Genomic DNA, 27,499 nt, shown 5'->3' with positions numbered 1-27,499 from the left:
GGGTTACAGTGGCTGTAATTGATACCAGGCGTAAGATTGCTATAGAGTTAAACAGCACAAAAACTATTCACCAATAAGAAAAGATTTCCCAGTTTAAACTGGTGGAAGTATGTACTGGGTTATAGTCTATATAAGACATAACAAATTGTAGTATCCTTTCTTTTTACTTTGTACAATAATAAAGTATCTCCAGAGAAAGTAAATTTGTGATTTTAACATCTTTTGACAAGCACATTAGACTGTAGAAAGAGCATCCAAGTTGGGGCTTGGGGCATATGGTGCTACCTTCTGCTAGCATAGCTCCAAAACAAGTCACTGTGTTCACCACGGGGTCATGTTCAGACACTCAGGTTCATCCCTTTGGTCTGGGGGGAAAAACACAGTTCCTTTTCATGAGGAAAAATGAGAACATAAAAAAACCTCACTTCTCCGCAATGCATTATGCGGGGGACACCAAGGTGTTCTGAAATGCTTTTCTATCAGTCAGTTTTTTTCAAGGCTTTCAAGAGAGACTTCAGAGAAGTTAAGCTAAACAAAAATTATATTGGTTAGTAATCCACAAGCAAAACAATGCTGTAGCGCTGTTAATCCTCAAATTAAACTATGTAAGGATTTATAGTTATTTTTTATTCAGAAAAGAGAGATAATGTTATTTTGAAAGGATACAGGTTTATTTCATGATGTGAAGTAGTTGAAATATTTCAAATTTAGTACATTCAGGGTATTATTTAAATGCTTGTTTCTCAAATAAATAGTAACTCACAGAGACTTAGTTTTCACATCTTACTAGGTTGTCTTATTTTGTTTACACTTAAGGATTGGTATTTATAATAGATAATCCAAGTGTTGTGTATCTTGGGAATTCAACATATGGATGGGGTTACGGGAAGAATTAGTTATACGAGATCTGTTGACCAGCTTTTAATTCAGATTGTCATTTTTAACACACGGCAGTGCAGATGGTAAAGTTTTGACTGTCCGTCAGAGCCCAAATACCTTTGGGACAGCTGTTGCTGATGAATCTTTTTTACATGCTTTAGGTCAAGAGTAGTCAAACCTGTTACAGCACCTGTTTTTACATATGCAAATCTGTTGTTTTGTCATTTCATTAAACAAGGAAAGGTAGTGGTCTCTTGTGGCTGTAAGTAAGTCTGGAACATAGCCCATATGAAATGAAATCTAGCAAAAAGACAACCGTGAGTTCAGTAGTATAGCCATGGGATGTTGCTTCTGTTTTGGGGCTTTGTTTCTGGAAGACTGCCTGTAATTTGGAAGGAGGGCAGAAAGACAAGTATATGTTTGGAGGCAAGAAGGAAAGGGAAGGTGTTTGCTGTCATTGACTGTAGGGTAGTTGTGAAGTTTGACATGCCTAGAAGCTAGTGGATGCCATGTGGGGCTACCATACACTGCATACCTCAGTTTTCATCATCTGGTAAGCCTGCAGCGTGATTTCCGGGCGCTGGAGCATACAACATGTCTACATCGGTTTGGAGCTGATTGATCCACAGTACAGAACATGCTTGTGGGATCTTCACTTGCTACAGAACAACATAAATGATTGAAATGCTTTCTTAAGAAAGAAAGGTATCATTTGTTTATATACTTTAGTGCCTAGTAAAAATTGCTGTCAAACAGTAACAGAGTTGACAGTTTACTGCATAAAGTTACGTATGGGTTGTGGAAACTTCTAAACTGTTTAGATTTGTTTAATGTGTTGGATATATATGCAGAGAACCGAGATCATGAGGAGGAAACTTCTTACTTTTGTTTATTGCACTTTGCAAATGGGGCTGTGGCATGTAATAGAAGGACTATTTTTTAAGCAAACTGACAGAAGATTTTATCCTGCACTGCCATAGATTGCTGTGGGGCAGAAAGGGAAATGGTAAAATTGATGAACAAATGTTGCATGCTGTCATTTTAGATTATGCTGCTTCACCATGAAGTTGTTGCTAATTTTTTTGAAGATATGGTAAAATTTTGATATTACAGAAAGTAACATAGTAGCAGTGTTGATTCTGTTAATTATTCCATTCCGAGGCTAGTTTGTCAACAATATCTTAATCAAGCCGCAAGCCAAAAAAGTATCTTAAAGATTTTAAGGAGAAAAAAAAAATACTGCCCTGACCTTTTAACCTTGTCAACCGTGTTTTCCCATTCTGACACTGTGCATTATTTTTGCAAAGGTTGGAAGTTTAACTCTTCAAGGAACCAGATATCATTTTTATTGGGATATTAATTCTGGTAGGTGCTAATCTCATCAAGATTTGCAGACATTTTCCTTCATAGGCCATTCTGATTTGTAGCTTTTTCTTTTCACAGCAGTATTAAATACCAAACCTTCTCTGATATGGAAGTTCATTAGAGATATGTCTTTGATGGCAGCCCTTTCAGGGCTTCAGTTTCAAATACCTTGATGTAAAGCTTAAGAAGCCATTGTGTTGTAAGCCCTCCTTGATGTGTCTTATTTAGATCTGCATAGTAAATCAAGGAAAGTAAATAACAAGGCAGCAGATGGAAGCATGGAGATAAGGCCAGTGAACAATTGTATTTGTATTTTGTTATGATGTTGACAGGAGCTAAAATTCACTAATCTAGTTCAACTGATCTGCATTTCAAAGAAATCTCATTTAGCAGCAACTTGAAGGTTTGGAGGATAAAGTTCTTTTATTGCAGCTTTTATTGCATTCTTTGCTAATTTATCTGGTCAAGATTTAGCCTTGCTTACTTAGAGCAGCAAGCATGTTACAAGGAGTCTTAAATACTACGAAAGCATTAATGTCTAGACTATGAACTGAAGGTAATTACACATCCAGCAGTGAATAGGCTACGTTTAGGAAATACTGTTGTCCAAATGGAATTGCAAGAGAAATGCAGATAAGGTATTTTTCCCTGTCTTTTTTCTCTAAGTTTCCCTCCCCCCCTTTTTTTCTTTATTTAGGGAGAAGGAATGAATACATAAACAAATCTAAAATTATTAAATATAGAAAATAGAAGTTTTTGGACTGTGGATTCAGTCATAGTATACTTGGCTGTTCTGTTTGCAAACTGATAGTTGATACTAAGGTTTCATTTAATAATGACCCTTTGATGACTATTAAAAGGTGGACAATAGTGTAGTAGTGCATGGACCATGATTGTTTAAATGTAAATGTGTACCCTAAATAATATAGACAATGCATATGCAAATTGCTTACTGTGTATTAGAGGAAGTACAGCCATGTCCTCTGGAAAAAATGTGCTATATGCATTTTAAAAATCAAGTATGATTAAAATGAAGTGTGATATAAAGTAGAATTTCGTAGAATTGCATTTTTTAAATTTTTAAAAATACAATTTCTTGTTTTTTTAAAAAGATATTTAGTCTTAAGGGCAACAGACTTAGCTTTTTGCTTTATTTTAGTGTTCATTTTATAATACTATACTAAAAATGGGCTATTAAGAGAATTGATCACAAGCGTATGCCTACCTATCTAAACATACAATAGTAAGGCAAAGCATGCCAGATCAGTTCTCAGAAATGATTTAAAGCTTCAGACATCTATCTCCGCTCTAATAATAGGACCCAGCCACGTAAAGCAAAACAAGGCAGCTGCTGTATTTTAATGTTGCAGCCCCAGCTGCCCTTCTGCACCCCATTCTTGTCACAGGAGTGCTGTAACGGAGCACACGTGCTCCATGCTGTACTTTGAGGACTCCGCTTCCACCTGATCCGTAGTGCGGACCCTTCTCCATAGCCTGGGGAGGGGTAGAGGGAATGGCAGCTGGGGATAGCAGTGCTTGGAAGGCTTCAGCTATATTTGATACCTTTTGACTGCAAGAGTCTGTAGACTAGTTAGGTCATAGTCTGGTAGGTGCTTCTTTGGTAGTAGCGCTGGCTTAAGCACTTTTGGGTTTCTTCTGCTCATGACTATGCCCCTGAAGATGTCAAACAGTTCTTTGTGAATCTGCAAGGTGAATTCTTACCAGGTTGGCAGTAACATCTGTTTTGCCAGTTTACTTCCAATGCAGAGTAGTTCCCCACAGTGGCTGACCATGCAGCTCTGAGAAGAGTTGCATGGACAGAACTTGGCGGGCAGTGCTGGGAAGTGAGAAGAGGTGCTTTAGCTGCTGCTAGAAGAGATGATTCTCAGACCACAGCCCAAAATGCTCAGGGTGAGCCTCTGCAGCAGTACAACCCAACCTACATCGTGACCGTTTGGTTCTACATTTATCCCTGGCCACATCTTCCCATTCCTCTCTTGCATCAGCAATGATGTCCCTGCTTTGGCTTTGGCCAAAAATTGATCACTTTTTTTGGTGGGACTGTTTTCAAATAGCTTACCTCCCTGATGTATCTTACCTTGTGGTTGCACAAACGTCCAGGTCAGCACAAGAAAGGTGTGGCAGTGGTCTGCAGGTAGAGCTGATGAGGAAGGAGAAGGAAGTTAGGACTGCTTCAGCCCCAGTTTAGATTGGCTTATGTTGTTATGTAGCTGCATTCCATCTGGAAATCTTGCAGTTACCCCCAAAACCACTTTATGCTCTGCGTGTATAAAATGATATGTACAATACAAATAGCAGTTATTAAAAAAAGATGGCTTGCACTGCTTTGTGAAATAAATACATATCAGCCAATATAATGAAGACAATAAAATAAGTCAAACTTGCTTGGAAAACTCCACAGTGCATCTGAATGTGTAATTGTGTCCCAGTCTGCCAAAGTTCAGAAAGCAAATTTTGGATTTGAAGATATCTCAGAGAGGTCATCCTGGTAACAGCTCCCAGTTGCAGTCAGGTAGGTCCATATGATGAGCAAGTCCTTTCGGGCACTGTGGTTATCACATTTCATATAACAATTTAAACCATCCTCTGTTCCCCTCAGATAACTATATACTCCTACTCTCTGGCCTGTCCCAGCTCCCAGAGTTTAACAAACCATAGTCTGTTTTTTGAACCTCATGCCCTTGTACCTTTAGCTTCATCAATGCTGACCGTCATTACATCCAGCCTAAATCCTTCCCACATCCATGCATTGCCTAAGGTGACAAGGAGGCATCCTGGCTGTCATTGAATGCTTGCCTCTTGTGCTCCTGTCCCTCCTGGCTCAAAGCAAGTACTACAGTCTTCACTTGACAGCCAGAGGGGAGAGAATTTTCAGCAAAAGGGAGAGCAGAAGGCGAGAGAAGGGAAGAGGAGAAAGAGAAGGGGAGAAAAAATGCTGAAAGAAAGTTTTCTGGAATTTCTTTCATCTTTCCCTCCACAGATGCCCTTTGCCTCTCCGCTGCAGTAGCATAACAGTATTGTATGTAAAGAGTGATGTTCTCTCAGGTAATCAGGATCAAAACTCTCTAGAGAGAGGTATGTTAAAAAATAAGTCCTGAATTCCACCTGCAGTGTCGTCAGCACTCAGGCAGATTGCAAAGCCCTACCTTGCTACAGTCTCAATGAGATACTCCATTTCACAGAATCGCAGCGAATTGCTTAGCTTTTGTTTCTTTAGATCCCACTGTGTAGTCCTATGCTGAATGGCAGTCTAATGCTGAAAGGAGAAGGGCAAACAGAGCTGAAAGGAATTATGTCAGAGAAAATGGGTGGTGCTCTTTCCGTTGGGGTTTGCTGAAGAAAAATAGTCCCAGCCGTACTTGCCACGAGAACTACTGCCTAAGATTACTACCTACTGTCTCTTTAGCCTCCGCAGGCTTCCATGCCAAAATGATTTTTACCAGCTCTTGCATCCGATTGTCCCAAAATCCAGCGTTATATCTTTCTTGGCAGATTGGCTGTTAGCTAGTTAGCCCCTATCTTTTATCACCTATTTTATGTATAGAATTTATTTTGGCTTGATAAACAGCTAAGCTATGACAGAAGTTAATCAGCTGTGAGTCTTACCTTTATTTTCATGCCAGTCCATCCCCTTAGGATTCAGCTTAAGGTTCTACTTCTGATCAATATTTTAAAAATAAATCTTAAATAAATCTACAGGAGAATGCAGGAGTTATTTCTTCAACTCTTAATCTCTATCCAAATACAAAAGATGAAAAATTCAGTATAGAAGTGATGAAATGTCTAAATTTTAAAATGTTTCAAATTTTAGTGGGTGTTTTCAGATCCTGCAAGAGATTTATATCAACATAGAAGGGAAATTGCCATTATCTTAATGGCGGTGATATATGGCTTCTAAAAATGGATAGACCATTTTACCTGTTGCCCTATTATAAAAGTTTTTCTTTCTTTTTGTTATGTTAGAGAAAGGAAGTGGTGTCAACTCCAGTTTTTTTAAAGTGGAGTTTTTGATCATCCTTAAGTTGCAAGCAAGCAAAATAAATAAGTTCATTCAGTTTAACAGCACAACATTTAGGGAAGATTGCAATATAACGTCTTCACTTTTAATTCTTTACATTCTGATTGATCTCATTTATTCCTTATGCCATTTCCAAATGGGACAATGATAGCAGAGATTAGGTATGAGGCAGCTTTCCACAGATATGTTTGTTTCTTTTCTTACTCTGTGTTAAAACATCTTTCCGGACAGAGGTTCCAAAATTTACTAGTAAATCATTGATTGTTTTGTGCGTTTTGTGTTTTTGTGAGATAAGATTTCTGGGTAGAAACACCATAGTTAGTATCCTGCAATACATTTTTTACCTGATGTGGTATGTGGAGTCTTCTTCTGTAAATTTTTAAATTTTGTGAGAAGCTTGACTTTGCTCATGTATCAATTCTAAGATATTCAGTTCTTGTTTGGTACTGCTTGCAGTTCTTTATAATTAATATTACATTATTATTAGTTAATGTTAATGCAGAATGTCACATCTTTGTGCTGGATGATTTGTATTCCTACCCTAACGATTTTAGTTTCTGGATAGACAAGTTGGAAAAGTGGTAGAAGGGAGAGCTTACCTAAAATCTTGCTATAAGTCAGTAGTACATGGGTCTTTGATCCATGCTGTAAGCTCTATGCTGTCCAGTGAATTTTGTTTCTTCTTCAGTTTAGCTACTTGAGCTGCAGGGCAAACGTAATAGCAAACAGAGTAGCAGCCTCTTCTCTTCTGTAAATTGTAGAAGTGATGAGGGAGAATAGACAGAACACCAAATGTACTTTGATCCAATATAGCAAGCTGACCAAAAAAATAAAAAGGTACCTGTAATCCAAATTCCTCTTTGTAGGGTCTAGAAGGAATATTAATAAATATGTCCATGCATTGATACAGAGGAAACTTTCTGATGCGTGTGTGAAATGTTGGGATTTTAATTCATGCATTTCACAGAAGGGACTTGGGTTGCATACTCTTGTCTGAACAAAGTTACTTTTGTCTTGTTTTGTTTTTCTTGTGCTTAGTAAGGGCTTCTTCATACAACATTCCAGTGCATAAGTCTCAATATATGCTTACTTCACAAACCCAAAGATCTATTTCCCGATGCACAGTGCCATTTATTTTTGCTATCATCAAGATAACAGAAAGATCTGGGTATATTCCTTTGGCACATCTGGTAGATACGGATAGAATTAATTAACATATTTTTTTCCTCAAAAAATGATATACCATTCTATGACAGCAAAAAGTCTTTGTTCCTGATGTCAGTCATTCACTTTCCACTGGTTTAGAAGGCATCCCTGAAGGAATTTTAATTGATCTGCACTTATCCAAAATACAGCAAAAACACTGCTCTATCCTAGACATGAAAGGAAAAGAGGAGATATTGGAATACAAAGTATATGATTTTTAAGATTTGCTTTGAGGGGAAACTTGGGACATAGACATACTGACCGGCATTTATTGAAGTTTTGAACGTCATGGAAACACATGGTTGAAGTTCCAGATTCTAACACATGAAACTAGTAAACCACTTCAAAAGCAGAACTTTGCTTTTTAGCCCTCTGTCCCAGCTGCTTTTGAACTGTGGACTGGGGAGATGAAGGCTACAAAATACTGCTTTGCAGTAAAACTTTGCTTCCTCATTTGATTGTTTTCTGTGATGCTATTTTGGGAAAGCCAATTTTTTTGGAATATTTTGGAAAAGCCAAGTTTATTAAACATGTGGTAAAATATACAGAACCATGGGATTTTACTTTGCAGTTCAAAAGGATCTAGCCTGTACTAAAGTGCAAGTAAGACTAGACTCCTCGCATATCTCATGCCATAATGGTGTGTGCCTTGTGTGGTGAATATATCAGTGTAGAATGGATGCAAGAATTTGTTTAATTAGCACTATCATCAATTAACATATAAGGAGACAAGAATGACCATACTGGTTCCAAACAGTGATTGACCTAGGTGCTACTCTGTCTCCACTAGTGGCTTTCTTCCAAGAAAGCATCAACTCTCCCCTTGAATTCTTAAAAACTTGCTGTTATCTACAGGAGCCTTGGGAAGAAGACCACAGGTTGGTTACCCATTTTGTGGAGACCCGTCTCTTGCTTTTTGTTTCAGGCCTGATTTTTACTAGACGGTTCTTGAGTTCCAAGAGACAGCTGATCCAGCAGCTGACCTCTGTTCAACCTCTCCATCATATCCAGGCCTTTGTAGTCTTCTATCATATCTTCCCCTAAGTTGTCTCTTTTCCAGCCTGGATAGTCATGGCCTATTGAATGGTTCCTCTCATTCTAAGCCTTTGATTATGTATGCTTTCCTTCTCTGAACCTTTTCTAGTTCTGTTGTGTTCTTTTTTTGAGAGAGAGTTGCCTGAACTGGCCATGGAGTGTTCACAATGGGGATTGGTACAGTGGTAAAGGGTATTTTATATTTTGTTCTTTACTCCTTTGCCAGTTATTTCTAACGTTTGATTTTCTGTTTTGACTGTGACTGAGTGGTGAGTTAGGTTTTCATAGGACTATCAAAAACCCAAGGTTTACTCTCTGAGTAATAAGATGTAGTGCAATAGAGAACTGTGTTGTGTAGTAGAGAATTAAAATTAGAGTATTTATTAATAATGGGTAACAAAATTTCCTGCAAAATGAACCTGTGTTCAGCAAAATTTTGATTGCATGCATGAACCCTGCCAAAAGTTATTCAGAATTTCTTGATGTTAAAAAATAAATCATTGATAGTAGGAAATTATCTTTTAATTTGTACACTTAGACTTTTCAAACTAATTTAATATTGTTGTTATGAATCACAGGAGGTGACTGCTTTAGATGCTTGATATTAAAGAAAGATGTAAAAAATGTGTGATTTCTTGTAAGGTATGCAGTGCATGTATGCAAAAACATCGCCCTCTAAATGTACTTAAGTTGTGTTGTAAAAAAGTGATTGTAATACCTTGCTCTGGAACACAAAAAGAAAGGCTTGTACTTACTGCCTTTTTTTTTCCTTTTTACCCTTAGGCAATTTTAAGTGAAAGTTAAGGACCTTCTGTCCTTACCTGCCATAAAAGTGAAAGACACTTCTGGAAGGAGGACCAGTTTGAGCAAGAGGACAGTCCCTTCCTACAACACAAGAAGGTGACTAGGTGACTCCAAAGAAATGTAAGTGATTTATAATGGAGCTGTGGTTGTGACTATTTCTACAATGGACTTAATGTGCTTATAGGAGGAATATATACCACGTCATTGAATTATAGTGCTTAAAAGTGTAAAATATGATTTATGAAAAAATTACAGAGCATACAGAAAATGCATACTCCTATGCTTGTGCAATGGTAAGCTATACTACAAGTTTTTTCCTGTACAGCAAAAAAAATTTCTTTTTTTAGGAAAATAAAGTGCTGAATAGAATCATAAACATGTTTTTCCACCATTTGGTACTCATATACATCTGTGTTAATTTAGATATGTAGAAACGAAGTATCTGAATGTAAGTTAGTTATCCTGGGTTCTGCTTATACTCAGGAGAAAAATAGGCTTCTCCAGAGGCTGATTCATTCCATCCTAAAATTAATCCCTAGGATAGCTCGTGTCTCTCCATTGACAGCTTAGTTTTAGACTCAGTGTTCAATGAGCACTTCCAACTGGTTCACCTGGGTGAGAAGCAGTTCCAGCTTCTTTCCCCCCTCCCCTTTCTGCCGGTCTCCCTCAGCGTGTGTTGCTGTGTGTGTGGATGTGTGGCAAATACATTTGGAGAATGGATCTCGCTGATCCGTTTGTTTATATGGTTTTGTTTGCAGCTGGATTTATCCCAGCCTTGTGCTGCCCAAGTGCCTTGGCTGGTACAGAGAGTAATGACGGTGGGAATTAGCAGCTAAATGTGGCGTGGCAAGGTAGCTTCTTTGGTGGAAATGCTGATTTGTGCAGCCTGAAGTGTTTGGTAGGATATAGTCTTAAGGCATCTAACTTGCAGATGTTTTCAGTGTGCTGGTGTTCATGAGAAGAAATTTGAGTGAACCACCTTAATTATTGTTTAGTGAGGAGCTACTGCTTTGTTGTATACTTCACTGTGGTAATACAGGGTTTTTTACTTTCTTTGTAAGGTAGAATTCAGATCTCCAAAACCAGGAAATGGTCACAAATGAACAGTAAACAAATAGATGCTTTACAGTAATTTATAATAAAGACACAATGCTATATAATCCATAGCTATTTCTGAATTTTAAAATCACTAGCCTGATTTGGTATAGCACCAAACATGTTCTGCAGATTGGTGATATATGATTGAACTAATTTAGACACAGGATCTTTTCCTCATCAGAACAGTAAAATACAACGTAACATTTCGTTCTAATATTAAATACTTAATGGAAGTTATAAAGAAGACAGAGCCAGGCTTTTCTCAGTGGTGCCCAGTGACAGGAAGAGGAGCAGTGAGCACAAATTGAAATACAGGTAATTCTGCTTAAACTTAAGAAGAAACTTGTTTATTGTAATGGTGGTCAGACACTGGAACAGGTTGCCGGAAGAGGTTGTGGAGTCTCCATCCTTGGAAATACTCAGAACTCGACTGGACACTTCCCTGAGCAGTCTCCCTGGGTGAACCTATTTTGAGCAGGAGGGTTGGACTGGACAGTCTCCAGAGATGCCTTCCAACTTCAGCCATTTTGTGATTCTGTGAATATTTATAGGAAAGCAAGATTAGAAGAGGTACTGGTATTTTATTTTGTGATATTTTAAAATTTCTTTTTTTTTTTGGCCTTTTTTCCTTCTTGCATATATTTAGCTATTCAGTTTGAGCTTTTACTTAAGGTTTGGCAAAAATTGAGAGACTGCGGAAGTTGAGAGTTTTCTAAAATGTGTAAATCATATTTAAATACTTGTGGATATAACTAAGGATCGCATTGAAATCTATGAAAATAATTTTAGGTGCAAAGTAGCACCACAGTTAGAAGGATGTTAAAAGACACGGTCTGGATTTTAGGTGTTTAAGATGAGAGTCGTTTTCATTTGATCCACTGAAAGGAAGATATATTCTTAATACTCTTTATGTTTTAAAAAAAGACAAAACCGGAGGAAGACTTCCACAATAGAACCAGATATCTTCCTGAAGCCTCGTCAGAGGGCAGTGAGACCTGTAAAGCAGCCTAACACTTTCCATTGCAAGATCTGTTTGCAGGTGCACGTGGCCAGCGTGGGACAGACAATAACCTAAAATGAATGCCTATGGAAACATATAAAACTGGGTAAATTTACCGTGATACTTCCCAGTATGTTCTTCCGTCTCCTGGGGGATTTTTATTCAGGATCTTCCTTGCGTTTTGAAATAATTGGAAAAAAGGAATTAGCTCTTCAAATTTCAGCTTTATTACATTTCACCTTTGATTAGTTTAGCAGAAGTTTGCAGTCCATAGCTGTGCTATAGGCTGAATCTCTGTTTAAAAGCTTCTGTGAAATTGTTGTATCATTTCTCAGAATGTAAAAAAAAAAATTATCAGTTCTGAAAAAAGTCTCAGAAATCTTTGCTTTGTTTTTAAGCAAGGACTTGAAATTTAATGAGGAGCTTCAATGGGTTATAAGATGTGCCTTTTACCATGCCTCTGACTGTCTGTCCTTACTGCACTGCTTTTGAAAATATCTGCTTGCTCATATTCAGAAGAAGCATATGAGTTTGTCAGCATATTCTCAAAATATTCTCTGTACATTCTTAAGCTCCCAGAAATAATTGTGTGTCCTGGCCTGGAGATCAAACACTATGTTATGTTTCAAATGCACAGATCCCCAGTTATTTTCAGAAAAGGCTCTTGTTTTTTAAATTTTCTGGGGCAATGAATTTTGATTCTGTGCTTGTTGCGAATGCCGTTTTTGTACATCTTCTGCTTACTTTCCCAGTGCACTCTTTGAGTGTGATGTCGAGAGTGGGATTGATTTTCCCTGAATTGAGCCATCCAAAAGGTTAGTTGTTGTAAGTCTGGGCTAGTCACTATAGGCTTCTTCTCCAGTCAGTGAAGAGAGATAGGCACTTCCAGAGGGAAGATCCACATAGGCTTTTCTTATATCTGTCTTTGGATGAGATGAATCATCCTTTCGAGATGCCTTTTTCTTGTCACTGACAATAGAAGGAGCCTGAGGTAACCAGCACAAATTTAGACATCTAACTTTTCTATTAAATATTAAGGCGGATAAACTCTATCTCAAGTGTTGGAACGTGAGATTTAAGACACAGGAATGTTACCACTGACATTGACAAAAATGTCCTGCTGACAGATGAATAAACAAAATTCTTTTTGAAATTATGATGATGCATTTAAGCTTATTAGAAGGACATTTTCTATGTTGCTTAAACATTGTATGTAGCCATTAAGAAAATGTTTTCCAAATGTCATAACTATGAAATAAATCTCAATAGGTAATTTTGGGTTTTTTCTTTTTATATTTTGTCTCTAGGTTGAGAAATGATAATGTTTTAATTTTACATGGTTACCTAGTATCTTAGTAAGATAATAAAACAAAAATGAAGTTGTATCATGAGATTTTAACGTTGTTAGTTTAATAGCGCTCACAATAAAAGACAATCAGAAAGTCTAGTGTTAATATAACACATGTGCTTTTAGCGAATTTTTCGAAATTAAGTGACTAGATGACTTTTCAATTTGACTGAAAATAAAGATTGCTCTAATGTCAGCTAATATTGATAATATTTGTATTCCAGTAAATGTGGTTGTGATTAAATGCTATTTTCTGTTTGTATTGAAATATTTTTCCTGTAATTTAAAATGCCGTCTATATTTTGACTGTATCACGTAGCGTACGATGATAACACACCAGTTTCATCTGTTTTTAGTTTTTATGGATCAGGACTGTATGTTAAGAGAACTTTCTTGCAATGGAATAGTTGACTGAGTCTAAAGGCATACGAAGCAAGGTATACTGCTTCATATTTACTTTTTAGTTAAGATACAGGCATATGACAAAGAAATGCTAGCATGACTTATGATTATATATGTCTTTTTTAGCCAATTTCCGTGTACTTAAATGATTACCTTGGACAGCTAGACTTACCTAAATTATTCATATGAGCTTTTAACATCTCTGTTCTTAAACTACGGACAGTAATAAATGTGCCTTAAATATGATGTTAGTATTACACTCATCCTGTTGTAGAATTGCTAATGGTATTGCTAATTGTAAGCAGTGTTACTGTACCTCCTCCTATGGTTGATTGATTAGGATTATTGGGGTGGGCTAAATTATTTTTTCATTTTCAATTAATGTTTTGAATATTCTTTGTTTCTGGGATGTTTCTTTGGTTTAGTTTCTGTCTTTTCTTTGTTATTTATAATTGAAGTATTACATAGTAGCAAGATGCATATGTAGCAGTGAAAAACCACAAAGACTTCCTGATTCCTGGAATTTTTATTCCACCTGAAGAAATTATTTTTAATTAAAGGAATAGTTGCTATCTCTTTCTCAGAGCAAATCGGCTTAGAGAAAGCAGTCAGAGAAGGGAAGTAACCTTATGTGAATAACTTTCAGACAGGTATCTTCTTTAATTCTTACACACAAAATGACATTCCCCACTGTTTGGATCTCAGTATTAGTAAACTATGTGCTGTGAAAATGATCAAAATATTTGTTTTAGAAATATTGTTATCTCAATACTGCTGACCAAGATTCTCACTGATAAAGAAGCAGAAATTTACTGAGACTGACAAGCTGGCCCTGTGTAGAGTCAATACAGGTTTTATAGGCTTGATTTTTTTTCACCATTGGCTGGCTTTATTTGAGTTGGATTTACAATACTCCTATCCATCTGCTACTTTAAGAATGTTTAGGTTTGAATGGAATTTTACACATTATCACAAAAACCCACCAGAAAGACTCAAGTTCTGATAAAATGTAAAGGGCATGTGGTTATTCTTGCCCAGGTGCCGGACTTGGCATTTCCCTGTGTTGAACTTTTTAATATTCTTGTTTGCCCATTTCTTCAGCCTGTTAAGTTCCCTCTGATTGGCAGCACAACCATCTGGTGTGTCAGCCAGTCCTCCCAGTTTTGTGTCATCTGCAAGCTTACTGAGGGTGCCCTCTGTCCTATAATCCCGGGTCATTAATGAAGATATTAAACAGTATTGGACCCCAGTATTGACCCCTGGGGTAATAGCCTCCAGCTTGACTTTGTGCTGCTGGTCACAACCCTCTGAGCCTGGCAGTTCAACCAGCTTTCCAGTCCACCTTACTGACCAGTTATCTAGCCTGCACTTCATCAGCTTGTCTGTGAGGATGTTACAGGAGACAGTGTCGAAAGCCTTGCTAAAGTCAAGATAAACAGCATCCATTGCTGTCCCATCATGCACCAGGCCAGTCATCTAATCCTAGAATGCTGTCAGGTTGATAGAGCACAATTTTCCCTTTGGAAATTCATGCTGACTACTCCCAATCATCTTGTCCTTAATTTGTTTGGAATTGGTTTCTAGAATTAGTTGCTCCATTACCTTATCTGAAGACGTAGATCAGGCAAGAGATGAAGGAAAAGTTCTTACCAGCTTGTTTTCTTTTCTGCAGCCTACATAAGTCTTTCTTCTGCAGTGTTTTTTGGATGGTCCGATTCCTGAATTACTTGGTTGAGAGCATTGATTAATTGGACCTTTCTGACTGCCAACTTCCTTCATTTTCTACTTTGTGAGAGATGGAGTCGTATTGGTTTAATGTGGGTATCTTTCCTGTGATACAGGGAAGTTGAGAGGTAGTGGATAAATCAAACAAGGATGCCAACTAAACAGACACCCTCTAAAAGAGGGATAGCATGGTCTTTCACTGAAGTGATATTTTTTAGATTCTGGTGTCCTACTGCATGCCGTTGCACTTTCCTGGCATTGAGCCGACCAGGAGTTGGAAATGATGTGAAAAGTGCATTTACAGTGGAAAGCAATATTCTTCATATAAGATCAGTAAATGTTTTTATAGGATTACTGTCTGTTGGTAAACAGCTGCAGTGTTATGCTTCAGAGGCAGAAGTATTGGAATGGTAATGAAATGATTCTTGTATACAACTAAAAAAGCATGGTGAGATCCTTTGGGGCATAAGGCATGACATATATAATAACAATAATAATAATGCACTGCATTTCACCTGAGGATTTCACAGAAAGCTGTAGAAAACCATAATGAATTAAGTATCACTCCAGCCCCCTGTGGAGTACTACTAAAACTGCTTCAATTATTAGTTGGGTGGAATACAGAAATAATGTATCTTTTTGCAGTATTTTGGTTACAATGCCTTTGCTACACATAGCTATTTCAAGGAGCTTCAGTCATATATATTATTTTCCGTGTTTTTGACCTGGAGATGTTAAGGCACAGAGAAGTGAATTGGCTTGATACGGTCAATTAGTAATGCTAGCATAAGCAGCCCAATACAACTCCTGTCAAAATCATTGGAAATTATCCCACTGATTTCAGTGATAGCTGGATCAGATTTCTGGGTCTGTTTGGATTCTATCATCATTTAAGTTGTTCTGTTAATGAAGTTATTTAAATTACGTTCAGTCTCTTAGCCAGACAGAGGACATGTCCAGACCTTGATTGTGCTCCGTGATGAAGATGTTATTTTTGTCTGCTTCATATAAGAAGAGTTAACTCTAGATATCTGGAATGAATGCTGTTGTTACTTGCTATTATACAGCTTGAAGTGCTGTATAATTATATGGACAATAACACTGTGCCAACACACTGCATTTGTTACTTGGCCATTTAGAGCAACAATTTCATATAATTTGTGATACACTAGTACATGTATATGCTAGAAAAACTCTTAGATTTGTATGTGTTAAAACCAATGATATTGATATACGATAAACACAAATAGCTTTTCAGGAAGAAATATTTACAAAAGGCAATATTTGTGCAAGCGCTGCAGTTACAAGGTATAGGAGCAAAACCCACCTATTCTGTGGTTCATAGGTATTTTGTTGACAACATCCATAATGGAAACCAAAGCAAACTAAGCAGTTATCCCACAGTGCAGTTTAGGGCTTCTTAAACTTTTATATTTAAAAAATTGTTTTGGAGAGACAACTGTAAAAGAGGCTTTGTTTTCTAACCCTGCAGCACTGCTGCCTCTTTAAAGCCTTCTTTTCTAAATAGTTGCTAAGGGCCACCCACTTGCCACTTCTCCCTTCTACTGAAGGAGTTATCAATATTACCTTCAAAATATTCTTTAATTGTTGCTGTTCTAGACTTTGTGGTAGTGAAATATAAAATTGCTTCTCTCCTTTAACTGTAGCAACAAACGAAAATATGTAGGTTCTCAGCTGACAGAATTTTGGCTAAAATCTTATTTTTAAATAGAAATCAAGTATGGGTTATGCTAATGAAACCTCATTTGTAATTTAAACTGGAACTGTTAACATTCAGTAATGGAGCCATACATCAAGGAGTTTTTCCAAAAACAGAAAAATATTAATTCTTCGTCCTCAGATCTGCAAATCCAGACTGATGGGATTTCAGCCCTTCATCTTTTAGTGACAGGCAGTAGCATAAGTGGAATAAAACTAAAATGTGATCCCCTTTCTCTCCACCTCCTTCCCCTAATTTTACTCTGACAGAGAAGGCAACACAGTTTTAGCTGATATCTTTGCTCGAGGGAAAAAATGATCTGTCATACGGTCTTTTATGGAGAAAGATCTCTTCAATGGAGCAGTTAAATGATATTTTGATTCTCAGGGTGCGTCTTATATTTTTGCAAGATATGATAAATGATTTTTTATCATTTATCAAAATTATTTTTTTTGAGATATTCATTGAGAACAGAACTGAGGTCATCAGCCTTTCCCCAAGAGGTCACTATTTATCACGTCTTTTTCTGATGAAAATGTTGAACAGGATGGGCTCCAGCGGAACTATCTGAAAACTATGCAGTCTTACATAAGGAATCCCAGGCCATGTTACTAGAAGACATATTTCTATTTTTTCAACTTTTTGATAGGTATCCTGCGAAAATTAGTAACTCTAATCAAATTTTTTCTGTATGATTTTTAATTGATTTTGCAGTAATTTAATGCATGCATGTTAAAGTTTATCATACAAAATCCCTCAGCATGCATACATTACTGTAAAGTCCTCTAAAATTCATGATGAAAAAGAAGCCTTTGGGTATTTTGAAGATGACACCTACTGTGTCTTTGGAGAAATTTGATTTGAAGCCCTACAGCTGAAATCCTCAATTTTTCAATTGTTTGCAAGTCAGTGGCACTGAATGCTGAAGAGGAGTTGGCTGATGAAGCTGAGTTCCTACATATGGTGGAAAATACCCAGTTATCTGACAAGATGAACGATATAACTCTGCCAAAGCTGCAGAAATCTGTACTCACTGCCATGCAAAACAAAATAGTCACATGGTTATCATCTTAGTATTAATAGGCGTAAGTAGCCTCTACATTAGTATTTTAATTGAAATCAGGACTGTACTTCAGAATTGACAGCATTAGCTTGGTTCCTTTTGAACCTTTCCTTTGATGAAGCTAAACCAAGTGATGTACTCCAAAACCACTCTGAATGCATACGGTAGTACAGAATAAAACGTGCTGAAACACCTGTAGGGTGGACGTGTGAAGTCCTCAGCTCCAACTCTTCTGCTGTCCAAGGCCATTCCTGTTGGCAGCACTGTTTCCTGATGCAGTCATTTTCTTAGTTAAGTAAGATCACGCTTCTGGGGATTCCTTTCATAAAAAGATAGATCTATAAAAAACTTGAATCTAATCTGTGAATAGTGCAGCATTATACCACTTTTAGCTCAGATAGTGAACTAGAGTGCAAATCTGGAGGTCTGTTACTGAATTAAATGTTTTCAAATACTCATATGAACATACATGACCAGTGGGCTATTTTTACTTTTCAGGTTTAAAACTGTACTGAAGCAGGAGTCATTTTTTCTGATCTCTTCCTGTTAAAACTGCAGCCTAAAGGGTGATGTTTTGAATTTTGATTTCAGCGACTCTCTTCGCATTTCTAAGGGAAACTTTAAACAAATATTTTTAAGTGGTCGACTAGATGACCTGTGGAGTGAGGTCCTTTTCCACTCCATTTTCTATGTTTATATGACAAATGATATAACAGTTAACTTTCTGCTTGTTTAGCAAGACTTGTTAAAAAAGGAAGGTAATACCCAAAGCCAAAAATTGAGCATCTTTTCTTCCTTATCTTCTGTCGTCTTCTATGTTGTTGTAAACTGGTATATATTTTTTCATCCTGAATTTGGTTAAGAGTATTACTGTTAGCAGCAACTATTGATTAGGTAGTTCCATTGAACAGTACCTCTATTGTAGTATGTACTACTCCCCAAAGGGCTTGTAGATGAAGCATTTAATACTTTTTAAAGTATTTAAATACTTTATACTTAAATACTGCTCTTTAAAATAGAAACCTGAGGAAAAACTTCTTCACTGTGAGGGTGACAGAGCATTGGAACAGGTTGCCCAGAGAGGTCGTGGAGTCTCCTTCCCTGGAGATATTCAAAACCCGTCTGGATGTGATCCTGGGCAATCTGCTCTAGAGGACCCTGCTTGAGCAGGGAGGTTGGACTAGGTGATCTCCAGAGGTCCCTTCCAACCTCAACTGTTCTGTGATTCTGTGATTCTGTAATCCCACTGCTTTATACCCAGGTTACTAATCTTGTTGCACGCATTTCTGGTGTTTGTAGATGAAATTGCTATATGCTGATATCTGTAGTTCTTCATTGGGCCCTTAACTGTAATTTATGAGCTCTTATTTATCAAAATCTTTGCTTTCAGTCCATCAGCCAATATTTTGTTTACATGACGCTACTTATATCTCTCAGTATGGCACTGCATTTGTGGCTTATCATTGCCGTGATCTTCTAATGAAGTCAGCAGGTAATTATTTCAGCAGAGTATTGCAAAACAGTAAGATAATGCTTCTGATGTACCATAGCTAACATGCCAGATATTATGTTTAGGAGTTACTCAAAAGTCAGTGTTTTTATCCATTGTAGTTTGCTATTTTATAATTTAAAATCTTACAAATTTTTACGTTATTTTATAAATTGTGATAATCACTCTAATGAAAAGTTTATATCTGTTTTGTGCTCCAGAGTGAAATAGAGAATAGCAGGATGTATGGAAATAGGCATTTTGTATGCATATATAAAAGAGGCCATATGGAAGGGACAAGAAGGAGAATCAGGAACAATTTAGGGAGAACAGTTTAGTGATTAACTGCACAACAGCTGCACAACTAGCTGCATTAGTTATGAAATGCCTGTTAACTCTCAATGGTATTAGACCAACTGCTATTTAGTGAGGTAATCAAATGTTTGAACACCAAGTGATTTAATTGGGAAGAGGGAGCAAAGAAAGCAAAGAAAATCTGATAAAATGGACTTTATAATGTTTTACATAGTGTTGTACTTACTCACAAAGCTCATAATAAACACACACTCTTTAAAGCTCTGAAGCCATTGCCATATAGCTCTAGGAGCACTCCCGAACATTCTAAAAAATGGTGAATTTCTTCATATTGAATTGTACCTTTCAAATTCTGCCGTCAGGGATGGGTACAGCACTTTGACTGCCTGTAGCTTATGACTTAGGTAAAAATTAAAAAAAAGAGTAATTGCAGAAGTGTATATTCACTGTCTTTGCTTGTTGTGCAAAAGTCAGAAAGAGGTGCGTTCTGAAAGGTGCCCTGAAGATGGACAGTCATAGAGTTACTTACTTCCTAAGGAGCAACATAACTGTGACCTGCTGCTTACTACCTGTCAAGTGCATTTCAAAATTAGAAGAAAATATTTGTAATTTTTCTCCAATGCCCAAGAACGTCTATGGCACTGATGTTTCACTTAGTGCTTCACTCACTCTTGGAAAAAAAAAAGGAAGTTAAATTTTGAAAACGTTACTGTATTTGTTTATCCACGAAGAACAAAAAAGATAAATGCTCTTCAGTGCAACTAATTGCACAATCTGCAACTGTATTTCTGGAGAGGAGGACGAATAGTTCTAGTGCTTGCTAAAAGTATTCTTTAAGATAGAACAAGGACAATTTCTGTCCTGGGTTATAGGACATGTGTAGAAAAGTTGATCCAGGAAATTCTGGAAAGAGAAGATCCTTTTGCCTTTCAAAATTTTGCGTATGAATTATTTACTTTGACAGATTTTTCTGTCCAGTTCAGGTGGAACTGAACTTGACCTATCTAAAGCGCTTATGGAGGAAAGAAACAGAGAGTATCACTGCAAAATGGTTGAAAAGATAAATCAGGACAGAAGATGAATGGGGGGATACTTGACAACAAGAGGTGCATATTAAGAACACAAGAAAAGTTCTGAGATAATGGACATGTTTGATTTTTATAGTGGTAATGCCTGTAAGCACACTGAGTTCTGAAAATGTAAAATCCTGAATTAATGTGTGCTTACGTACATGTCATCTGACCTCTACTTCAATGTGGCTTGTATCCTGGATCTATTTGCAACATTGAGTATTGGATTTTCACCCAGAGAGCAAGTTTTCTCCTGTTTTTGCACATGTCCAATTTTATTTCTCGAATGTTGCCAGAAGTTGGTGGTGAAATATTATGAATTTGCTTGCTTCATCATCAGATATTTCTTAAAGGTATGAACCTCCCGTGAAGGCTATGGTGACTATTTTGTGTTTCTGTTACTTCACCTGCCATGAGGCTAAGTTGTTGGCCACTTGTAGCACCAAGGGAATCCTTTCCATTGCTTGCATTGGCCAGCCCGTTGTGGCAGGGTCTTTTCAGTGCATAAGTCTTCCATCAAATGAAGGCATCCTGTCAAGAAAAGTGTGTGAATAGCACTCAAAATAGCTACCTGATTCGTGGACAAAACCAGGCAAAATTTTGCCTGAAGAAACAAAAATGTTGCTGAAAATTAGACCCTGAATGTTGGTTTAAAGGTTGTGTCCTTTGGAAGGATTTGAAGCAGTTTAGGTGCTTACGTTGCTCTAGGGACTTTGAGTAATGTGAGGTTTTAAGGCAGGCTAAGTATTCCAGGAAGTTTAAGAGCTTATGGCATCGTAAATATTTAAGATGATTTAAAAGGTTATGTCCTCTTTAGTATTTGAGTTGGATTAAGTGCTTATATTGCCTTAAGGACTTTTTCATTTTTTGCCCTAAAAAAAGCCTAGGAAATTAAAAGTGAAAAAAATATTGATGCAATGTTTAGGCTGCATTTGAGAAATGCAAAATTCTAGTTTTCAGTAGCAACGTTAACTGGGCCACATTGCATGTACCTGAAAGGTGGACAGAGCAATGGAGAGTATCTAGGACATGACTAGGAATGAAATACAGAAGGAAGAGTTTTTAATACTTTGACAGCCAGTGCATTGAGGAATAGTTCTTTTATTCCCTGTTAAGAAAAATTTCTCATGTGAAGAGCAACTTACTTATGTCCAACCCCTATTCCATGCAAATGCATCTTTTACATTCATCTAGTGCTTGTCAGTTCCTTCTGTTCTCTCACACTAGATGAGTGAGTTGTACTCATTATTATACTACATGCATTGAAGTATTGTTGAAAATGAATTTTAAAAGCATGGCACCCCAGTTAGAAACTAGGGTTTGTGATGCATTAAGTAAGCTCCATCACAAACTGAAAATGTTTAAGAAGGCTGTCAGGTGTTCTGTGTGATCTAATAAAAAGGATCAACCAGATGATAAAGTTAGAATCAGATCTCAGAAAGGCAAGGGAACAATTTCATTTAAAAAGATAAAGACAGTCGTTAATTCGGGACTCAACAAAATATGAAGCCATTTAGTTTCATTTTGTAGTTTTGCTAATATTTTGCATCAAATAATAAGAAATATTATATATCTAGATCTCAGTAACCTCTTTCTTCAAAATTTAGTTGGTTTATGTATTTATTCTTGTCTTCTGAGATGCCTAAATTTTTCACCAAAGGGTATTTTTATAACGTTTTTCTGAAGTTTCTATGCTTCCGTAATTGTAGGAATACTCCTAAAAACTGTATTTTCTGTTTGTTATTTTATCCACCAAACACACACGCGTCTCAGCACATAAAGAGCAAAATGGCCTTTGTTAATTCTCTTCTTCACTATCTCAGATCACTAGCCACCAGTTCATCAGTTCAGACTCACATTTTTCTCATTGGCTTCTAATAATAGTGTTAATGTTGCTTAGTTAATACAGCATAACCGTAGTGGCTATATTTACAAAGGTATTTCAGACTGCTCATGAGAGCAACTCTCAAGATAGCCATCTGGGCAGGGTAGTCGCCTGTAGGCCTACAGAAAAGGCCTTAAATTATCTCTAACAGTCCTGTTGCAGGAGTGTTGCACCCTCAGCCGTGGTGACATGCTTATTTAAACTTATCTGTGTCACATGCAACGCATGAATCTATATGCTCCTCTATAGCAAGCCCAGTGCTGTTCTTGCTGTCCAGACAAAAAATCAGCTTCCACTAGTGAGACAGAAGAGTGGCAAGTACAAGAAGAGGAGTTGCTTCTGAGGGTTACCTGGAGCCTTCATGGCTGGATAGGCAGTGTACTGTCTGTTTTCGACAATGTAGGTGAGAGCAATTAAGTGTCTTCCAGATGGCTGTGTGCACCCAGAAAGTTCACTGTTAATATCCCAGCACTCTGAAATATGCTGTCAGTTATGTCATGTTGCAGTATTATTCTAGTAACTTGGGTAGTGCTGGCTTACTGTGTCCCGTCAGTTTTGACCAGGAATCATTAACCATGTGGTGGTACGATACAGTCAAAGGATGAGGTGATCAACACTGAATATCTGACATGTTTAAATCTGTTTGTGGCCCTCTCTAAAGAGCCACCCCGTCTTTACAGCAGCATTACGTTGCTTTCAGCCATACAGTATACGCTTTTCATCCTGTGGAATCGTATCAGCGAGTTAACCCTGCATTTGGAGTACCCACACTGTCTGTCAGGGGCAGCCAGGCCGTCTCTCATCTGACCTGTCCCTGGATGGTTGCTATTCACAGCATCTCAGACAACATTAGAAAAACACTTGGCCATGGCCTTGACCAGGACCATTATTTCTTCTAGAAGACTCAAAGCTGTTATAGTCATGTTGCCTATTGGCAAGAAATTGCAAATCTTATATCTTAATATGATAAAAGTAAGATCTTTAAGAGGTCACTTGTTCCCTGCCTTTGTGCCAAGAGCCCAGATATTGACCAATACCTATTTCATTGTTGACAGATACTCTTCTAGTTGTTGCTTAAGGCTTCCAGTGGTAGATATTCCAGTATTCTTTAGGCAGGAGAATGTTGTTTAATTAAGCCTATTGTTAGAAAGCTTTTATTAATATCATACTTGAATTCACTTAATTACAATTCAAGCACATTTTTTCTTATCCTTTCTGTAATACAGACAGAGAGCTTCCTATGTCCATCGTGTTTGCATGACTGTCATCATACTCCCTCTCTGTCTTATCCTTCTATTGTTCTTTGTGTCCTTCCCTATAGGTTGTACTTTGTGGTACTTTTTTTCCTTGGTCACTTACTTTTTTTCCCCTCTTGCTTTAATTTAAGCATTTTCAGTTGAGTCTTACCTTTCTTGAATTGTATTATCCAAAGTTATGACCCAGCACCTGTTCTTGACATGCTTAGCACTGACAGGAAGGTCGTCACACACCGGATTCCTCTGACCTCTCTGTAGCCAGCATGGTCCTCAACATCTCTAGTGTCTCTGTAGAGTGTACCTTCACAAAGGTGTTGAATGCAGATTGGCTTGATGTGAGCCTGGCTCTCTGTACACTACCCAACTTCTGTCATGACAGTAGAGAACAATATATTGTAGGAGCTCCAGAGTTCAAAGCCATGTCAGAGGGAGAGAAGCGTTGACTGAAAGGCAGAAGCGTCGCCTATGAAGAGGCCATAATCCTGGCTCCTGGAAGTGAAGGACATGCAGGTCTGTTTACTTTTCCATCTCATCCCCAAGCAATGTAAAACTAGGGCCAGAGAATCCCCCATCAAGCAGTGAAAATAGGAGGTGGGTACATCTTTGCAAGGCCGTGGATGTACGTCAGGCACTAGTGAAAATTCAGGAAGTTTACATCAGTGGACCAGAGAGCTCCTACGGTAGCTGCCAGTTTAGATCATAGTTACGAGACTCACATTTCAGCAACCCCAAGCAGCTACAGCTGATGATGCAGGTAGCAGGCTAGCCTGGGGCCCATGCCGAGGGGGCTCACATATTTTGGGACGTTATAAATGGCCTCCTCAATCACAGCCATTTTCTTCAACCCTGTACGAAATCCAGTCTTTCTGTTGCCCTGTCTCTGCATGAGAGGTTCATGCAAACAAGACCAGACTTGATAAAAGACGGAGTTGAAAATGCATTTATCCTGTGTTTGACTCAAATGAACATACCTGTCAGTGTAGCCTAATCAAATATATGCTCTCTTCTAAACTACTGAAGAGATGGGATTGCAAAAAATAAGCATTCATGATACTATTATAAGGTTGCTCTTTCTACTCTTTTAATATTCATAGTATAAGGGAAGGACGTCTGTGTACAAATATTACCTTAAAATAGAAGTGGTATTATATCGTCCAAGGAGATATCAATTTATACAATTTTATCCCCCTTATTAACACTGTAACACACAGAGTCCAGAATTTTCAAAAGGTCCTCTATGTTGTCCTAGTTATTCCTATTTAAGCTTGCGGTAAAATTCCTGTTAATTTAGGTTGAGGATGTGTAGCTTTGAAAATTTCACTAATATTCTACTGTGATGTTGGTTGTGCATGCACCTGAATAGGAAATTGACTGTTTTATATGTTACTCAATGTAGAGTTGAGAAAAAAACTGGTAGAGAAAGAAGGAGAAAAAAATGGGATAGCTACTTCAAAGCATAGGTCTAAGGGTAGTATACTGATTGAGCTATTGATGTGAAGTGTTGATGCCATATGATCAAATGATTATTTGTTTAAAACTGGGTTTGGTGTAATCATGAGCTCAGCTGCTTCAGAACTGACTCATGATTCTTAATAACTCTTCAAGACATCTTATTAAAAAGACATACTTCTATGTGTACACATCTTTAGTTAAGCATAATTTCTGTTTACCTTTGATTTGAACTTTACCAAATTCTCTGATCTGAAAAATACGGTGTCTTCCTCTTCCTACACATTTAGACAGGTAATAAATATTATATCTACTGTTTCAAAAATACTGTTATGAAGATAGAAAAGTAATTAGTTTTGACTTTTTAAGTAATAGCACAAAATGAAAAGCTTTGCTTTGTCCTTCTAAATTATATTCTATTTTTTCTTCCGGTAACATAATTTGCCGAGATGATTTTGAACTCTGCCCTCCATGTGGTTTTACAGTCCTTCTTCCATGTTTCCCTATCTTCCTCTCCCAAACTTAGTATCATCTGGGAAGCTGAAAAGTACAGTTTCTGTATGGATACCTAGTGCCCCATGCATGTTTTTAATGAAAACACCGATGCTACCAGACCAGAATGGACCCCTATTGAGCCCCATTCATAATATCCTCCTTTTATTGCTAGTCTCTGTGTAAAATTTCTGAACACATTTTGTACTTGCCTTAAAATAGTTTCATTTAGTCCATGTTTCCTTAGTTTCTCTTTATGAGAGTCTCCTGTGAGATGTGGTCAGGACTCACTGCAGTCAAAATATTTGTCGCCTTCTGCTTCTTTCCAAATCGCAAACTATTTTCCTATTGAAGGAGAAATTTTATTGGCTTGCCAAGTTTTACTCATGACAAACTTATAGTTGGCAGGTATTTGTTTTCTTGCAGTTAAAAAAATCATATTGGTCTTGTTTTTCTCAAGCGTTTTGCAAGAATTGAAACTAATGGGACAAGTCTGTCATTCCTTTCCTCTTCTTGTTTCTCCTTTTTTTAAGACAGGCATTGGTTTTTCCTTTCTCATTATTCTGGAACTTCACACTCTCTGAAAGTTCTGAAAAATTCCTAATGGCTCTTAGATCTTTTCAGTGAATTGTCTTAGTGTGCCTTGCACTGCAGTTCACTCTTTTATCTATTGAGGCAATACAGCTGTTTGTGGGACTACCTTAGTCACTGAATTGATTTCTCTGAAAAATAACCTTTCAAGAATAAAGGTTATTTTTAACCCTCTTAGTTTCTGTGATTCAATTTTGAGATTAGCCTTACAAATAGCTATATTTGTAAGGGATAGCAAAAATTCAATGCAACCAGGCACGGCAGGGTGGGAGGGAACGGCACTCCTCTAACTGGCTTCGTAGCAAGAGCCAGCGTCATGTTGTTACATATCCTGAGCATGAGCTTAATTCAGCTCAACTGATTTGACAGCGTCTAACCTATGTAAGTATATTGCCATGTATATTTTCCCTGTTTTATTCTTAAGTTTTTATCCCTTTTTGTCACTGGTGTTAGCTGTGTGATTGCACTTGTCTTTTATATCAAAGATTGAAGCAAAACATCTTTGTCGTCTTTGTGCTTGCTGCAAATAGTTTGATTGACTTTTTTGAATCTTTCTTTCATTACTATTAAGGTATGTAAAGCATGCTTCCTTGCTACTGATTCCATTCTTCGGAAGATATATTTCATTTTCTGTTTCTGTCTTTGTGACTTTGTCCCTCTGTCCCTTTGCCCCTTTTTCTCTCATGTATAGTTGTATACATGGGTCTGTACTCTCCTTGAGTTGAAGGTTCTTGAGGAGTTTGTAACTTAGCCTTTTTGCACATTGGCATAGTTTGCCCTCAGTGCCTTAAATATTTTTGCTTTATGGATCTGCCAACTCTCTTGAACTCTTTTTTCCTGTGAAGTTACCTTCTATAGGCCCTTGGCCAGCAGTGCATTTATCCAAATCCTCTTCTGTAATCTCCATTGACTTTATTCTCCTGTTCTCCGTCCTCTCTTCCTTAGAAATGGGAGTTCTCTCACGTTGCAGTTACTTTCACTCAAGTTGCCTTCAGTTGCTTTCACGTTTTCAGTGAATTCTCACATGGCTGGAGTAAAATCGAAAAGTCTTTTCTCTAATTGTTTTCCTCTGTTTCTGTACTGAAAATTTGTCACCAACACGTTGCTGAATAGTCTGTATCCTGCTGTTTCCCTTCCCTTAAGGTTTCTTGTCATTTCCAAGTTCTCTTGATGCTTTGCTTATATGCTGCCTGGCCACAAAAAAATCCCATTCATCTGATCTTCTTTTTTTGAGGACAAGAAATACAATATGCTGTATGGCAAAAAAA

General features: G+C 37.4%; 1 protein-coding gene across 5 annotated transcripts in view; it reads left to right on the top strand.

The window, feature by feature from the left end:
- The window catches only part of FOXP2 (forkhead box P2), a 447,021-nt gene that overhangs the window by 58,765 nt on the left and 360,757 nt on the right, over positions 1–27,499 (top strand). For 4 of the 5 annotated variants that reach the window (XM_068932927.1, XM_068932983.1, XM_068932976.1 and 1 more), the window contains exon 2: positions 9,308–9,448. The gene's annotated coding sequence lies outside the window, so the exon portion shown is untranslated. Of the gene's footprint in view, positions 1–9,307; positions 9,449–27,499 lie in introns of those variants that run through there. The other variant, XM_068932955.1, reaches the window with a different exon arrangement.

The sequence above is a fragment of the Struthio camelus genome, chromosome 1 (assembly GCF_040807025.1).
Source record: "Struthio camelus isolate bStrCam1 chromosome 1, bStrCam1.hap1, whole genome shotgun sequence".
NCBI classification, from domain to species: domain Eukaryota; kingdom Metazoa; phylum Chordata; class Aves; order Struthioniformes; family Struthionidae; genus Struthio; species Struthio camelus.
This window is presented reverse-complemented; position numbering and strand designations above follow the sequence as displayed.